General features: G+C 43.0%; 1 protein-coding gene and 1 long non-coding RNA gene across 2 annotated transcripts in view; one reads left to right on the top strand and one right to left on the bottom strand.

The window, feature by feature from the left end:
* The window catches only part of EPHX1 (epoxide hydrolase 1), a 51,176-nt gene extending 49,000 nt beyond the window's left edge, over nucleotides 1-2,176 (bottom strand). The window contains exons 1-2 of the mRNA XM_054022669.1: nucleotides 1,995-2,176; nucleotides 529-608 (exon numbers count right to left, since the gene is read on the bottom strand). The gene's annotated coding sequence lies outside the window, so the exon portion shown is untranslated. The remainder of the gene's footprint in view (nucleotides 1-528; nucleotides 609-1,994) is intronic.
* On the top strand, nucleotides 1,400-16,078 carry LOC128834139 (uncharacterized). The gene is made up of 3 exons (XR_008444394.1): nucleotides 1,400-1,990; nucleotides 3,843-3,949; nucleotides 8,728-16,078. It is a non-coding gene; the product is annotated as an uncharacterized LOC128834139 (long non-coding RNA).
* Nucleotides 16,079-16,134: the final 56 nt, after the last annotated feature.

The following is a 16,134-nucleotide window of genomic DNA, read 5'->3' as shown; positions in this document are numbered from 1 at the left end:
GAACAACAAACCATCACATCTGGTCCTTCCCGGTCTATATAATTAATCTATAATTCAAATCAAGGCTGAAAACAATGCTTTTCCTTCATACCTAGGGTGCACTTTTCTGGGAGGTTCTTCATCGTAGGCTAAAGAGGATTAAATCACACATAACAAAAATGTTTTAAAATATTTTAGATTCCTATTCCTAGTTTTGGATGACTTGGAGTGGTGGCCCTCTAATAAAACTAATTCAGGGTAATCATTCTGCTAAAAGTCATTACCAAGCTCTGATTTCTCGGTTCTCCTGTTTGGATCCAGAGCCCTTTTCTCCACAGAGACAGCAGCAGAATCTTAGGAATCCACTCTCACTTACTAAAGGGCTAGTAAGTAATGAAGAAAAAAGTTAGCCAAGTTTTTTGGGAGGCTCATATTCAAGTGGCAAACCTCCAGTAATAGTAAGCAAGGCCCTTTTGTAACTTAATCTAGACACAACACACAAAAGAAATAGGATTAATCTCAATGAAACTACTGTACTTTGATACTTACTGCTCTCTATGTGCGCTGAAGTAATTCTCACCAAGGGCTAGAAGAAACTGGATTCAGCTCAGATCTTTTTCTCTGTCACCCTCAAAACAAAAAGCAGAACAGAAGAGAAAGTAAAAGAAAATCCAGAAAACCATTTGTTTTTCAATTGTGAGGAGGGTGGCTAGTGGTAGTGAAGTACCAAATCTTAAACTCCGGAAGTTTCCAATGAAGCTGCTCACAATGCATGTATCTGAGAGCTAAAATTGGTCTTTAATGCCCATGAATGGGAGTATGATTACAAGACGTCACTGGGTAGAAAAAGTAAATGTTTACAAAACTTGAGACTAACAGAAACATCATCATCATATCTTTCTCTAGATTTCAGCCTTCAGTGAAAACAGTTTAATGCACTCCTCTGCAGTATTTACAACCAAAACATTGAATGTTGTGCTAAATGCATAAAAACACGAAAGTTCTGTTGACTAGAAAATAGAATAAACAAAAGTGAGAGCGATCCATCTTTTTTCAGTGTCCAAACTGAGGAAATAGGGAAGAAGTAAATTAAATGTTTAAGATTATTTGTTTTAATGCCTGAAAGTGGCCAGAGCAGAGTGCAGCCTGATAACCATTATGCTCAGAGCTAGTTGGAAAACATATTTTCCATCCCACAAAAAAATTCAAAATAAAAAAAAAATCATCACAAAACAGGACAAAATTGCAAGAGTTTTAAAAATTTTCACAAAATTAGAAAACAAATCTTTTAATGTCAGCCTAAACATTTCTTTTGACAAATCTGAAATGTTTCAGCTTCAACCCTTTATAATTGTTATATAAAATAAATTTCTAAACAAAATTTCATTTTAAAACAAAAATATGAACACTTTTTTTTTGTTCCAGAAACATCGAAATGGGACATTTCTATATTTTTCAAAGTCTTATTCCAAATTGTTTTTTTTTTTAAGGTAGAAAACAATACAATTTGGGGGGAGGGGGAAATCCCGTTTCATTTTTGACTCGCCCTAATGCTCGTTTTAAAATGAAATGGACACTGACACTCACCCCCGTAAGACAGAGTTACTGGTAACAGCTTTGAAAAGTCATGTTTTTATTTTAATTGTATTACAGTATTAACTCGTGCCCCTCCCAGCAATAACCACTAACAGGGCACTGCGAGAGGCGCCGGGGGGCCTTCTGCCAGGCTGAAGTCTGAAATCAGAGCGTGGGTGCGCCCAGACTCCGAGCCGTGCGCAGCGGCAGCAGGTCTCAGCCCTGGCCCGCACCCGTCCCGCAGCAGGGTTGTACCGCTAGGCGGCCCGGCCGGCCCGCAGGGCCAGCGGCTCTCTCCCGCGGGGGCGAAGCAGGACATCCCCGCTCAGCGCGCCGGGGCTGAGGGGTCGGTGTCTTAGGGCCAGCAGGGGCCGGAGCTTCGCGGCGCGGCGCGGCGGGAATCGACCTCCCGCTAAAGCGACCCCAGAGGCTGCAGGTACCTGCGAGCTGGCGGGGGCGGATCCGTCGCTGTGTCCGGCACGCGGGCCTGGCCCTGCGAGCTGTGCGCTGCGCTGCGCTCCGCCGGGGACAGGGGGAGGGGCGGCCCACGCGAGCCCGCCCGCCAGGGGGAGGAGAGGGCGGGGCACATGCCCCGTCCGCCCCCTGAGGCGGGGGACCCGGAGTAGCCGCACTGACCGGGCGAGAGGGACCGGTATCGGCATCCCCTCCTCAGCGGGCCGGCCCCGCCCGCACACACGCCGACAGGCTGGGAGTGGAGGCCCCGCGGGGTCCCTGGCCGCCGTGGTACCTGCCCCGGGAGCAGAGCCCGCCCCTCCTGGGCCTGCCGTGCCTCGCGGGAGTCGGACCCGGAGTGATGGGAGGGTGGACACGGCGCGTGGGAGAGAAGCTCCCAGTGCCCGTGCGGGGGTGGGCTGCGTGGAGGGGAGTGAACCCCCGTATGCTGCAGGGCCAGACCCCTTAGAAATGCAAATAACAAGAAGTCCGATCCAAGCCCCTGCAAGGCTCCAGGGAAGAGCGGTTTGTTGTCTCCAGTGGGATTGCTGGCCAAGCCTGGGCCCGAAAACAGTCAGGTAATCCAGCCCCCATTGCAGTAGCCCCTGGTTCTAACCTAGAGCTTTTCAACAGCAGAGCTCAAAGCTCTTCACAGCAGTGCCTTTATCCTCCCAGCACTGAGGGAAGGAAGTATTACCATTCTAAGGTGACCAGATGTCCTGATTTTATAGGAACAGTCCCGATTTTGGAGTCTTTTTCTTATATAGGCTCCTATTACCCCACCCTCTGTCCCAATTTTTCACACTTGCTGTCTAGTCACCCTATACTAGTCCCATATCACAGCTGGGGAAGGCACAGAGAGCTGCTGAATGACTTGATAAGGAGACAGGAAGCTTGTGGCAGAGCAGGGACCTGAACCCATGTGTCAGGGTAGTTCCTTAACCAACAGACCCTACAGCAACAGACTGATCAACATGAAGCATGAAGTCAAGTTGAGGTCTTGGAATCACAGCAGTAAACACTGTCATTGTGTGACCTTGGACAAGTCTCTACCTTGCTGTGGCTCAGTTTCTCCATCTGTAAAATGGGGTATTGTGAGGCTTAGCACATTGTTTGCAAAGTAATGTAAGAACTTATAAAGCAGTGTTTCTCAACCTAGAGGCCATGGGACAGGTTTAGGAGGGTTAAAAACAGCGCTAGCATTAGGGAGTAGGAAGCAGGGCAATTGCCTGAGGCCCTGCAAAGCTAATTTGCATGTTTCAGCCTCCACTGCCCAGAGCCTAAACCAGGCTTTTAAATCCAAACATTGTCACCCGCTATGGCTAGCCCCCAACCCCGCCCCTTCTGCCTGAGGCCCTGCCCCTCACCAGAGCCCAGAGCCATCCCTTCCGCACGGCCACCAGTCTAGTCCAGCAGCTAGCCCTGCTGACCCAAAGGAGCACCAGAAGGGCAGGTGGCATATGACCCCAGCCTCTCCATCCCCAGAGCATGGGAGGCCCCAGCCCCGGAGCACCAGGAAGGTGGGTGGCGTGCGGCCCCCAGCCCTGGAGTGCCCCGCCGCAGAGCACGGGAAGGCGAGCGGCACACCCCCACCCCAGCCGGAGCACTGTGGGGCTAGAGCTGGAGGACTGGAGCCACATGTAGGGAGTGGTCATGGCCGGTGGTGGGGGTCACGCCTGGCTGGTTGGGGAGGCAGAGCCGCATAAAAAGGTTGAGAAACACTGTTCTGAAGGAATGTACTTTAGAAAACTACAGGTTTTTTATGCCCTGCAGTGTCTCAATGTTGTGATATCATTAGGGCTGTTATATTAATACTTTAACATGTCTATTTACAGATAAAAATAATGAGGAATCCCAGTAATGAGTGGCTTCAAAAGTTATTTTTCCTCCCTTGGTATCCTGCTGTTAATTTAATTGTCTCGTTAAACTGACCTCACACTTGGTAAGACAACTCACATCTTTTCATGTATTTATACCTACTCCTGTATTTTCCACTCCATGCATCTGATGAAATGGATTCTAGCCCACAAAAGCTTATGCCCAAATAAATTTGTTAGTCTCTAAGGTGCCACAAGGACTCCTTGTTATTTTTATTGATACAGACTAACATGGCTACCACTCTGAAACCTGTTTACAGATAGACATTTAAGAGCAATGGGTACAGAGTAAATTCTCATACATAATGCAAGATGAGGCAGATAACATCTGACCTAATTCCAGAGCAGAAGAAATGTGCATGAAAGTGAAGGAGCATGCAGTTCACTGGGAAATATGAGTATGCAAATGTCAATGGAATGAAAGCAGAAAACATGAGCAACTACAACAGAAGACTCTGAGGACAGGAAACAAAGGAGTGAAAACTGTGTGGATGATGTAGTATTAAACTCCCTAAACTTTAAATCTAACCAAATGAGGGTCAATCCATCATCATCATATCCACTCATTATACTCCACACCCAAACACAACCACTCTATGAACTTCATGCACTCATATCTCAATGTCTGTACTTTGACCCATCAACCTTTTACCCCCAATCGGGGATATTGCAGACTATGTATTTCTCATGCCACCTGATCTTAAACCAAACTTTGCACCCTCGATAATCTGTATGTTATTCCCTGATAACCAGAAACTTCTATGCTCAAACTCTGTTCACTATTTTTTTTAACATCATCTTAATAAAATTCTTAAATCTGTAAACACACTGGCCTCCCTGGAAAATGTGCTAAGCCCAAGATGCTATATGTCAGAAAAAGGGACTTCAAGCAGGGAGTGGTGATAACATAATGAGATAGATCCAGAGAAAGAGGATATGGCCACAGCAGAGACTATTACAGGGCTGTCTGTGAAAGTACATAGGATTGTGATGAACCAGAAAAGAAAAAAAATTCACTGATGAAATGGAATTATAAACATGATTAGAGAGTTGCTTTTATCTTGTGGGAATAGTGAGAGTGGTTTAAAAAACAAAACAAAAACCAGCTGTCTGTGATAGAAATGGCTATAGACCTGCCAATATCTAATCATAGTGAGAAGCAGCTTATAGATTAATCAGCAAAGGTAGCATGTAAAAGTATCAAAGAGCATGGAACACAGGGCAGACAAAAATGGATTGCTGGATTCTAATAAGTCTCCAGCAAAGATTTTGAATATATATATTTTCAGTGTACAGATCCTTGAAGAGCTTGCAGACTGCTTTTGTTGAAGTCAGGAAGAATGAGTTTCCTTTCCACAAACCCAGGCTCTATATGGTCCAAGCCTATAATGATAGCTGTAGAGATGCCATTGGTAAACTTTGGTGTACGCAGTGTTGTTGTAGGCATATCGGTCCCAGGATCTTAGAGAAACAAGGTGAGGACGTGTTTTATTGGACCAACTTCTTAGCGAAAGAGACAAGCTTACACATAAGTCTTCCTCATACCTGAGAAACCTATTCAGTGTGTTACAGCTAAACACAAGGTGGAACAGATTGTTTAGCAGAAGTAAACACATAATACTGACAAAAATGGTAGTGTAGACAAGCCCTTAGTGTTAAGTTGTCTTGTATGTTGTTATAGAGTTGTATCTGATCTGACAGAAGTCAAGACCTACCTCTGTGTGTATTGGAGTTATTACTTTCAGTGTTCCAGTACAAATCCCTGTACTTCTATAAGCAAGCATGACCATAAAAGCCTAGATGAATGAAATGTTAAGTTGATAGTTTAACCAGAAAGAGAACATTTATCTAGATTAATCCAATCATGCCTCCTGCTCTGGAAAGTCCACAGCATGCAGCTGTATTACCCCTGGGTTGGTTGGCAGTAGTTTGAAAATGTTTTGACTTGCAAAAGATGAATCTTGGGATGCCAGGAGAGGAATCTTGGAAATTTTGCTACTGTGACTCCAAGTCCCAGAATTCCAGTAGCTTGTGGTAGGCATCCCACAACACCCTGTGAGAAAAATCCCAAAATGAAGTGAGCCCAGTAGTAGGACAAAGCACCAGGGGATTCTCACCCACAATGTTAAGTGCTTATTTAAAAAAATAAAAATCAGTGCACACTGATTCAGGGGAAAGTAGGTAAAAGCCAGCTGCGTGGTTGCAATGATTTCAGAATAGTTATCTGTCCCAACTACCAGCCACTAACCCCCATGCAGACTATCCCTAAAACAAGATATAAGAAACAAATTAGATGCGTCTTCTAATGAGAATAATTAGCCTAGAATTCAACTCCCTTTTCCTACAGAACATAAATGTGAGGATGCAAATCTGATTTGCATGGCTCACCCACTCGTGAAAACCCCATATTAAAGTAGTTAGAAAGGTTCTAATTTGATATTTAAGCACCACACTGTCCATAGTGGCTTTTCCAACATGTTTATACCAGTTTTAACATGGCTGCAACCACGGTTAAACCATGTTTAAACACCAACTGTAAAGCCACTGCGAACAGGGCATATGACTGTCTACACTAGAGAATTAAAGGGTCCCTTATCAAATTGATGTGATTGAAGCACACACAATTCAATGCCTCCTTACTAGCTCTGATTACTGGTGTTTTGAACTGTTGCAATTTTACCAGCATCCACTCTAGTGGTCGTGTAAACTTTTTCAGAGGCAATGCTTATTTGTTGCACAGCTCCCCGAAGCAATGGATTTTGGGAGCTTTTGGAAAGCCACTAGTGAACTATAGGCCAGAAGTGAGAGCTTTCAGGTAGTTTTTAATCCACATTGACAATAAAATGATGCAGACTGAAATGATTCAGACTCAATCAGTATTTAGCCTTGATAAAAGCAAGTCTAATAAAAAAACATTATTTGACACCATGTAAACCATTGGGAAGCACTTATTTATTGACAGGAATGTGTTTTACAGGTGTGCTAGGGAGGCTATGCAGTTCCAAGGCTTAAATTACTTTGGCAAGCCTTTTAGGCCTTTGCCACATAGTGGTTGCAGAACCATGTTACACATGTGGCCATGCATGTTTAAACTTGGTAAGTTGCTAACATGATTTGAACACGTTTTCCTTAACCAGTGTGGGGAGGGAATTCTTTTCCCCCACCCCCAGACCTATATTAGCCAAACTACAATCCATGGAGTGTTTTTATCTATATAGTAATGTTTAAGAAAAAAAAAAATCCATCCCACACTGATCTGGGAAATTTTGCTCCTTGCGTAGACAGTGCTTTATAAATAAGTCCCTTTCTGAATGTAGGCTCCTCTTAGACACAAGATGTACTCACTGTGTCCTAGATCTTCAAAAGATAACACACCCTAGAGAGACACTTGTCACTACTACTCTTGTTTAAATTCTAGTGAACAAAATACCATAGCATCAGTTCAAAAAAGGAAACATGAGCACAAGATCAAAGTTGTCAGGCAGCTGTAGTATATACAGCATCTTCAAGGCTGCCTTGAATTTCAATAGAAAATACTAGTTAATATCTTTTATAAATACAACAGTACAGAATAAAAATGAACATAGCTGTTTCGGGTTTGTAATAGAGAAAATGCAGTAAGGAAGGACTATGTGCCCAAATATCATGGCTATATCCCAAATTCACAACTTCTGGGCACAAATCCAATCTCTGTTACAGGAAAAAATATATAATGGATATAAGAGACCAGGTCTCTCTATTAGATGCATGTCTCCGTGCCTTTTCAGTTGACCTTTCTTTAATAGTTGCAAGACATTTTTACAGTGGCAGAAAGCAAATGTATTACCATCATGCTGCTCAAGGAAAAAATGAACTTTGGCACACAAAATTAAAATAATCCTTGGTTCTGGCATGGACTGTGGTTATATCTGCAACAATGGGGTTTGTACTTGTATCAGAGTAACAAACCCTAGAAACATTTAGTGACTACAGTGACTACACTTTTTTATTTTTGACTTTACTCCCACCAGACTAACTTCAGATAAACTTATTTAAGTCCACATTCTCCTAACAGCAACAAGGCCATTATAATGCAAGGCATTAAATACCACAGGAATGAGAGCTATAAAGTGTATATAATAAACAAAGGATGGTGAACTCTTGATGTTGATTACTCTGCTAAATAACTACTCCACTTTTTAAAAAAATCATGGTATTCTCCTTATTGGGAAAATAATGCAGCCTTACCAGGAGAACAAGTTTCTCCCTTGGGACCACACTAATGCAGAGAACAGATATTCACTAAAGGCAGAACAACATTAGGGTGGAGAGAGAGTTTATTGTACAAATGAGAGAGATGGAAGAGGTAGATATTTTCTATAGTGCCTCCAGCAACAACAAATAATGGAGGTTATTTATGTGTAACTGGAGGTTCTTTGAGAGGTGTGGTCCCTATCTGTATTCCATATGTGGGTATGCATGCACACCATGCACTTGAGTCTGGAATTTTTTTGCAAGCAACGTCCATTGGCCTGCACATTCACCATAACTTTTCTCATGCCCCAAAGCAAGGGCATAAAGGTTGGTGTGGTCCGACGATTTTCCAGTTCCTATTCTTACTGAAGTCTAAATCTGCAGCAGAGGGGATGGATGACGGGTAGTGGAATACAGATAGGGAGGGTGTGGAGTACAGATACACATCTCAAAGAACCTCCAGTTACAGGTAAGTAACCTCCATTTCTTTTTCAAGTGATGGTCCCTCTGTGTAATCCACATGGGGGAGAATAAACAAACAGCAATCAAACAGGAGGTGAGTGCAAGGATGCAGAAGTGATAACTGACTGTAATACTGCTGTCCCCACAGGTATATCTGCAGTGGAAACCAGGACCAGAGCATAATGTCTGGTGAAGATACAGAAAGAGCTCCAAGTAGCTCCCCTACATCTCTCTAGTAGGGGCAGGTCTCTCAGCTACATAGCAGAGACTGCTTGCTCTCTGATGGAATGAGCCCTCTCCCCTTCCACTGGGTGTGGGGCAGGGGGATGTAGACTAGTTGGTAACAAAAGATAATACAACCAGAGATCCATTTAAAAAGTCTCTGCCCCAATAGAGTGTGCCCCTTGATTTTCTGCTATGGAAAAATAGTTTAGATGTCTTTCTAATGTTCTTTGTAGATAAAAAGACAAAGCCCTTTGGACATTCAGAGAATACAGCCTTCTCTCCATCTGCGGCATATAGTTTAGGAAAAAATATTGGTAAGTGGATGATCTGACTCATGAAACAAACTACTTCAGGGACAAATGTGGAGTGGGGGTTTAAATAGACCTTTTCTTTATAGATGGTAGTGTATGGTGGGTTCCCCATGAGCATCCCCAGCTCACCGACTCTTCTAGCTGATATAGCCGTAACAAAGGCCACCTTCATAGACAGAGGGGCCTTTGAGCATGTGGCTAGAGGCTTGAAAGGGAGGTTTAATGAGAGATGATTGAACAAAACTGGAGGTCCTACTGAGATATGATCACCACCAATGTTGGAAAGGATCTAAGAAGTCCCTTCAGAAATCTAGGTGTGCTAGAATAAGTGAAGATCATAGGGTTACCCCTGGCTGAAAAGCTCTGATTACTGCTAAATGCACTCAAAGAGAACTGGGTGCAAGACACAGAGACTTAAGGGTAAGTAGATTTTCTAGGATAGCAGGGATCTCAGCATATTCCAGACAAATGGTGTTGCTGAGTCCAAGAGGAGAAGTGCTCCATTTTGCTGAATAACAGTTCCTTGCGGAGGCCTTTCTGCATTGGTTAAAGATGGAATGCATCTTCCAGAACACAAGAATTCTATTTCCAATGCCCATCGAAATACCCGTGTGACAGTATACCCCCCTGAGGCTTTATGGAAATATGCTTATGAATGTATATGTGAGATAACTGGAATATGTTTTATGCTACATATGCCATGTAACATCTCTCTGTAAAGGTTATGATCTACTGAATACGTTCCTCCTGTTTGTATACATGTATCATTTTTTTAACTTGAAGTTAGAAATCAAGCAAGTATACAGCCAATATTCATAAGTAGCCTTAGTAGAGCATTTGATCAGCTTCTTGAGAAAGGAATGTGTTAATTAAGTGCCCAGTCAAGAAACACTTAAAGGACAATGAATCTTGGAAGGCTCCAATCCACATAAGAAGGTAGCATGTAAGCAATGGCTGCTGCCTGTAAAAACTGAATCATGCATGTACATGTGACTTGCCCATGTGACTCCAAAACTCCATCTTGGAGCTGGTCTTTGCATAGGAGAGAGGAGGGGGTCTCCACCCACAAGAGAAAGTCTATTTAAACCCCTGGGAAACCCCTCCGTTTTGTCTTCAGCTGGCTAAAGAGATAGCCTCTCCACCCCCAAACACACTTGAAAGAAACTGGAACAAAGGACAGTAACTACAGGGGATGTGAGTGATTGCTAGACCCAGACTAGAAGGAGACTACTCTGTAAAAGGAAGCTTACTGGAATTCCTCTGAGGGTGAGGTTTTTATCTGTATTCAGTTTTTTTACTGAATTAGACAGACTTGCATGTTCTATTTTATTTTGCTTGGTAATTCACTTTGTTCTGTCTGTTACTACTTGGAACCACTTAAATCCTACTTTCTGTATTAATACAATCACTTTTTACTTATTAATTAACCCACAGAATGTATTAATAGCTGGGGGAGGAGGGGGGGCAAACAGCTGTGCATACCTCTCTATCAGTGTTATAGAGGGCAAACAATTTATGAGTTTATGTAATGAATGAGCTATTGATACTGTTTAAAATGATCTGGTGGAGACAGAGAAGATGGAGTAACCGTCTCAGCCGGTGATGATGACAAAATTGTTCATGGAACCGTTGGAACTGGCTCACCTTCCTCCAAATACTCCCATGGGGCAGGTTGTGGATGGCTAGATGATAGCAAATGGGGCTCATGCATCGATCCTGGGCGTCTAGGGTGGGACTCCCATGGTCTCCAGTATTGCCAGCGGAGGATCATCAGGATAGTCTCTTCCTCTGGTGTAACAATGTCCTGGAATAAAGAAGATCCTGATAGGAGTGATGAATGTGGCCAGATCAGATCAAAGGTCTCAGACCACGCTGGAGTATGAGGAAGGTCCACCTGCGGAAACTATCAGAACCAGAGCTTCCCCAGTCACACTGGAAGTCAGAGCCACATGGGACAGTGTTGATACAGGTACAACATCGGATCTAGACGTGGATAAGAGCACCGCAAGCTATTTATCTTGAGTCTTTGCCATCAGAGCTGTCAGATCCCTACCCTTGCACACTACCATCTCCTGCAGAGATTTGTTTTGGTCTTAATCCTTAGCATCTGTTGGAATTAATAATTTCAAATATTGTTAATATTCTGGGAACTCAAACACCAATATAACCATGAATTTCTTTATTAAATCTGAAAGCAAAAATGGTACTTTATGCAGTTGCTCTAAACATGTCTAACATCCTAAAAATAAGCAGTTATACATCCAATACAGTATTAATGTTTATAAGCATGTGATCAGTATACTTACAAATAGGCCAGACCTTAGGGATGACCATCTCATTCTGGCATGCTCCAGCATGATCAGGTAGGGTCTGACAAAACCTTCAGATTCATGGCTCTCTTTATACCCTTCAGCTAACTAGCTTTAGCAAAAACCTAGTTTGAAGCAGTTTATCTTCTTTCCATTCTCCAAGGCCTTCTCTTATCTTCTTTCTGCCCCCTCCCAGCCGTGCTTAGCAGAACAGTGGGAAGGTTTGGGTTTGTTTCTTGAGACAATTTTTGTTTGTCATATTACTGTAGCTTTTATTTTCTAATTATTTTTGGAACCGTATATCCTTCCCACATTAAAGTAACACTACTTACTAGTCTCACGGCTTTCATTTATTTGGTGATTGGGGCCTTCTTTCTACGGGCCATGAACCATAAAGTGAAAGTTTTTTCCCCTTAACCAAATTTAAGATAGCTCTAATTTTTATCATCCTACAGCACCTGTGCACGCAGTCTCTCACGACTTTGCCTGAGTCAGGGAGGAATCCTCTCTTCATGACAGTTTTTGACAAAGATGATTTTTCCTTGTATCTATGAAAGTGCCCCTTACTCTCATGTGAAGCCTCTCCTTAGTCTTAGCAGTTTTAGCTTCCATTCCTGAAGTCATGCTTGGAGAGATGCAGCCTGCTTCCTGAGACTGATGTATAGGTCAGGGGAGGATGTTCCCAAGCCGAACCTGATTGGGGTCTCGCTACCTTCTCCACCAGATATTTTCTAAGTTTTAGTTACTGACCCTCAAGTTCTGGGCAGAAAAGAATGGCAGATGCTGCAGTTGAAAGAGATATGAACCTCACCCAGGCAGCAGAGGCAGCGTTGATGGTTGTTGCTCACAGAAAACAGTTTTGGAACACCAGGACCCTGGGCATAATCCCAGACTTCTGAAGCAGAAAAATTCTCCAGGGAAGGGAGAAACTAACTACACTGTGCTAGAATAGACTATAAAAATGAAGTTATATACCAAGGGTTGGCAACCTTCAGCACACAGCCCATCAGGGTAATCCGCTGGCGGGCTGCGAGACGTTTTGTTTATGTAGATCGTCTGCAGGCATGGCCCCGTGCAGCTCCCAGTGGCTGCGGTTCACCGTTCCCAGCCAATATATTTAGAGCAATGATATAGTAGAAAGAATCTTTCTTGCCCTGAGATCCTGACTCAGATTATGCCACGGTAAGAAGGAACTGGAGAGGTCTTAGCCCACACTACCCTTTGTGCCCTTGTTTCAGAGCATAAGGAAAGATATGGCACATATATGGGCCAACAGATACTACTTGTAAAATCCTGGGCTCAGGCACATGCATATCCATTGGTGGAGTACACAAGGACCAGCACTCAAAGAAGAATCTAGTCCTAGCACTACCTATATATTAGACCCACCAACGCTTGAGTATTTTAAGGCTTTAAAAAAAAAAAAAAAAGTTCTTATAAACAATTGTGTTGTTTGAGTGAGTCACATAACATCGTTTCTTTGAACTGACAAGCATGAACCCGTTTGAGGGTGAAGAGACTTTTTACAGGTGCTTCTGTGCCTTTTCCACCTATATCATCCTGAGCAATAGCTTGAGCAAAGACTGGTATTTAAGCAATTGCATTTCTAAAAGGTTTTTTGAAGTGGGGTTTAAGATTGTTGGACAATGCCAAGAAAGTGTCCCTACTGCCCCCAATAGCCTCAAAAAAGCATGAATGATAAACACCTTAACCATTCCTGCACAAGACACGTCTTTGATTAATCAGGAGGAAAGTGATCTAGCTTCACCATGAAGGTAGACAAAGTTTTAAAAAGGTTCCTTCACATTCAGTATTTTCAAAAGTACAATATCTAAACAACAGTTCGGAGGTTTTAGCTAAGTTCCCCTCCTCGAAGGTCACCCACTGCTTCTTGAAGACTTAGAAGGGCTGATACAGGAAATGCAGTTCTCTAAAGAAACATGACTTGAGATGAGAATTAATGGGCTCATTAAAAATCAAGTAAAAATCTTGAGCAAAATAGAAGAACTGACCAGAGAACAGGAGGGAAAGCACAGATTTAAAGCTTTTATTAAGATGTTTTTTAAAAAGTGAACGGTACAGAGTTTAAGCGTAGAAGTTTCTGGTTATCAGGGAATAACATACAGATTATCAAGGGGTGCGAAGTTCAGTTTAAGATCGGATGGCATAAGGAATACATAATCTGCAATATCCCCGATTGGGAGTAAAAGGTTAACGGGTCAAAGTATAGACATTGAGATCTAAGGGTATGTTGTTCAGATGATGGCTATGTTCGGGTGTGGAGTGTAATGAGTGGATACAATGATGAGGATGGATTGACCCTCATTTGGTGAGATTTAACGTTCAGTGAGTTTATAGTTCCAGTTCATATGGTCCAACGGAAAAAGTTTCTTGGTCCCTTTCTTGTAGTCAATGCACAGTATCACTCCAACTCACGCCTCCTGGTACTGTTGGTGGCCGGTGATGTGTTTGGTGTAGATGTCCCTGGACCATCAGATGGTGTCTGAGACCATGAGGTGCCGCATTACTACAAGACAACAGTGTTGCGTTGCAGACCTTACTCAAGCAAATCTCTCCTTCACCTCAGTTGTCATTTTGTCGATAAGGATGATGCTTGATAAGGATGGTCTTTTTATTTTTTCATACTGTAGGAGTAACTGAATCTTATGACAACTTAGTCTTCCTACAAATATCAGACTACGGTATTGAGATAAATTGTTTGATAGTCTCTGAGTGTTGAAAATCTACTTAAAATTGAGAGTGCTCCCAGCTGTCTCACCCAGAAACCAAGAGATAGTTTTTAATTGAGCTGGAAGGAGACAAAAGTGTGTTGAGTATTCTGCATGCCTTTATATAAATATGGAGTAAGTTACTCACTAAGACAAAAAAAAAAAAAAAAAAGCAGTAAAATTTTCAAAATGGTCCTAAAGCCCCTAGGATGCTAAATTCCATTTGCAGAATTGCACTTGACTTCTTCCACCAGAAGCTTAAAGAATAAAGTTAAATTTGTGACTAAACTCTTACTTTTATAGCTCAGTTAAGTACCTTCCCACATTCAGGGGTCTAACTTTTACAAAAATTGTTGATGGATATGTATACAACAACTAGGGTTTGAACTCCCACAGGAAAATAGAAGGACATAGCTTCACATAAGAACAGACACATCCCAAACCAGTGGGAGTAAGGGTTTCACCTCTTCCTTTGAGAATCATAGACTATCAGAGTTGGAAGGGACCTCAGGTGGTCATCTAGTCCAACCCCTTTCTCAAAGCGGGACCAATCCCCAAATGGCCCCCTCAAGGATTGAACTCACAACCCTGGGTTTAGCAGGCCCATACGCAAACCATTGAGCTATCCTTCCCCCGCAAGAGAAGATATTCAAATGGGGGGGGGGGGAAGAGAAGAGGGAAAAACCACACCAAGAGAATTACAACATTAAAACAAAGGACAGACTGGACTCCATGTGGAAGTCCAATTAAAATGTCTCCATGAAGATCCATGCTGTATGGCCCACACAGCTTAATGAAAAATATGGACCTCAAAAGTTGGATGACACAGGTGACTGGCAGTAGGACACAGATCAACTCACTGATTGAAATCTATGAACAGTAAAAAGCCTTGGTGACCAACATCTCTGTAGTATGTACCCTTGCTGGAAGTTTCCACAAGTCAGAAATTACTCAGGGGGGATAGCAGATTGCAGTGTTATTGGCATTTCATGGCTACAGTTTGCCAAATTGACTATTATGCTCTGGACTTTTCTCCCAAGGTCTAAAGGCATTTCTAGAGTGGGATCTTAAGCTTAAGTTTACTAAACCGCCATCCTGCTGATCACATCCCACACTAGAACACTACTGTTATATTTAGTACTGAAAGGCAGATTGAGAATATACCTTCTGACATGTTGCCTGTTTACACAACGACTTCCAGGAACCACATCTGGAGAAAACTATTAGCGTACTTCATTTGTCCCCTGTATCCATTTTGCTTGCAGAGAGCGTATTTAAATCTGTCCTTAGTTCTGTACTGTTGACTTTTCCTGTATGCAAATAACCCCTGTCCTATAGGGTTCTCAAACTTCATTGTACTATGACCCCCTTCTGACAACAAAAATTACTACATGACCCCAGAAGGGAGGACTGAAGCCTAAGCCCACCCAAGCCCCACTGACCCAGGCAGTGGGGTGAGGGGGAACCAAAGCCCCACTGCCCTGGGCAGGGGTGGGGTGTCAAAGCTGAACCTCAAGGGCTTCAGTCCCAGGCAGGAGGCCTACAACCTGAAGCCCTCAGGTTTCGGCCGTGGCCAGTAGGGCTTGGGTTTAAGCTTACACCTCAGCCCCAGGAAGGCTAATGCCAGCCCTTGCGCCCCCATTAAAACGGGGTTGTGACCCACATTGGGGTCCTGACCCAGTCTGAGAACCGCTGCTCGAGGAGATAAGTATTCTGTACTAAAGCACAAGGCTAAGAAAGGTGCAGTAGGTTTAACACAAACTACTCTAAAAACACTACATTGTTCGAATACTTGTAGTAAACTTTAAGATCATTTGAAGTACCTATTAAAAAAATCCTCAGCATTATAGTGGCAGGTGTTTTTGTCCAGGTTTGAGAGTTTTACATTGTTATATGCCACTACCCTTAGCTTTGCAAGAGTGTTATGCTTGATGGTTGTTGCTCAACATCACACCCATTAAACAGGATGAAGAAGTAAAGT

This window comes from Malaclemys terrapin, chromosome 3 (assembly GCF_027887155.1).
Source record: "Malaclemys terrapin pileata isolate rMalTer1 chromosome 3, rMalTer1.hap1, whole genome shotgun sequence".
NCBI lineage: Eukaryota > Metazoa > Chordata > Testudines > Emydidae > Malaclemys > Malaclemys terrapin.
The sequence above is the reverse complement of the archived record's forward strand: the minus strand, read 5'-3'. Positions and strand labels throughout refer to the sequence as shown.